Source organism: Orycteropus afer, unplaced genomic scaffold, assembly GCF_000298275.1.
Source record: "Orycteropus afer afer isolate SDZICR_OR568_19922 unplaced genomic scaffold, OryAfe1.0 scaffold00455, whole genome shotgun sequence".
NCBI classification, from domain to species: Eukaryota; Metazoa; Chordata; class Mammalia; order Tubulidentata; family Orycteropodidae; genus Orycteropus; species Orycteropus afer.
The window spans coordinates 1,395,119-1,397,330 of record NW_006922042.1 but is presented as its reverse complement, the minus strand read 5'-3'; positions in this window follow the sequence as shown (position 1 = coordinate 1,397,330).

The window sequence follows — 2,212 nt, the reverse complement described above, 5'->3', positions numbered from 1 at the left end:
GCATTACAAAACCTAGACTTGATCTGCCTAAGGTGGGACACCCATCAGGATCACGTGCAAAGAAATATTTGGGGGACTGGAGAGAAAGATGGGAGATGAAAGAGCAGGCTGAGCCAGAGTTTTTTTTTTTTTTTAAATTTCCTTTTCCTTCTCCTTCCCCCTCTCCAGTCTCCTCCCTCTCCTTCTCTAACCTCTCCTCCTGTTCCTCCTCTTCCTCCCCTTCCTCCCTCTCTGTCTTTTTTTGTTGCAAAGCTTTGTAAGAATGTTGGCTGTTGCCTGTATTCCTGCTCTAAAGGAGAGAGATAACTGAGACCCAAATCAGGACTGTTGGTAGGACGCCTGTTCTAGTCTGTTCGGTGGCATTTCTCAGTCAGTTTCCAGAAGCCCTGGGTGGGCACAGAGAGTGTGACTCATGGGTCTGTTAGGTGGGGAGAGCTCTGGTTCGGCTGCGTACTGCCTTGAAGAATCAAAGACAGCCATAGCCATCTTTGACAGCACACACTTTATGGGTGGTTGTGAAGTTGGATTCATTGACATCTGTAAAGTGATGGGAACATCTGTGAAGTGATCTGTAAATTTGGATTATCTTTGTATCCTCATCATCTAACACTATATTCCTTTTGTGTAGTAGGTGAGCCTTACGAGAAACAAGCTTGTGCTTGTAAGGTGTTATCTGGGAGATACTTCTGGTTAAGCTGTACACTGCTTTGAAAGATCAAAGTCAGGTCACAGCAGCAGCTTTTGCTTAAGAGAATCATTCTCAACCACATACAAGCTTTATTAAAGTGAAAGTTCACTCTTAAAGAAAAAGAGTACCCATGACCACGTATAGGGTTAGCAGAAATGTTTCTACAGGCATATTTGTATGTGTTGTAAGAATGTCGAGGTGTATAGTAGAGCTGGAAAGGGGCAAGGTTGTGGTGGCTTCTTAGCCACAGCCAGCTACCAGGAGGGAGTGAGCAGTTGGACCTGTGGCCTCAGGATCATGGTCACAGGAGACATCAAGCTCAAGTGGCATAACATACTACACAAAACCATTGTTTTATATCCTATTTGGTGAGTAGCAACTGGGGTCTTAAAAGCATGCAAGCGGCCATCTAGATGCAATGATGGACCTCTCTTCATCCAGAGCAAAGAAAAATAAAGAAAACCAAAGACAAATGAAAACAATTAGTCCATGGGACTGGTAGACCAGGAGATCTTTAGTCTATATGACCATGAAACCAGAAGAACTGTATGGTGCCTGGGTACCACTGTCAACCAATCCTGGATAGAATGGGAGAACAATGTAGAACAAAACTCAAAATAATTAAAAAAAAAAAAAAAAGGACCAGGTTTGCTGGTCTGATAGAGCCTGGTGAGACCCCTGAGACTATGGACCCTAGTTACCCTTTGGGTCTGGAACTGAACTCACTCCTGTGGTTTCCAGCCAAACAATAGACAGACATCAGTAATTGCTTCCAGTCATCCTCACTTTCAGCAAGCAAAGTTGTGTCATCTGCGTATCACAGGTTGTTAATGACCCTTTCTCTAATCTTGATGCCACATTCTTCTTCATATAGTCCAGGTTCTCAGATTATTTGCTCAGTATACAGATTGAAGAAGTATGGTGAAAAGATACAACCCTGACACACTCCCTTTCTGATTTTAAACTGCTATGTTCGATGAAGCCTCCTGGTCCTCATGAGGTTCCTCATGAGCACAATTAAGGGTTCTGGAATTCCCATTCTTCTCAATGTTATTCATAATTTGTTATGATTTACACTATCGAATACTTTTGCATAGTCAATAAAACACACGTAAACATCTGTGGTGTGGTAAATTACTTAGTGTGGCTTTTCTACCCATAAGTCTTTGTAAACTCCAAGGTGGGATTTGCTATGAGCAACTGAGGAGCTCCTGATTGCTAAAATTTTCCACCTGGAGTATTTCTGTTTGGAATGGCACAAAACAATGTTCTGGGAGGTTCCCACTCTCTCTCAGGTGCTTAGAGTTCTGATGCTATGATTGGCTAGTTTGGCCCCTCTGCCAGGCTCAAAAGGAGGCCTCCTAGAGTCAGAATGCTCTCTGACTGCTGGTTGAGGAAGACATGCTGCTGAAAGAGACACATGCTGCTGGAAAAGAGATGCAAGAGACACTCATTGCTGAGTAAGACACTGAGGGACATGCACTGCTGGGGGAGAGACTTTGAGAGACTTGGCTGAGAGATGGT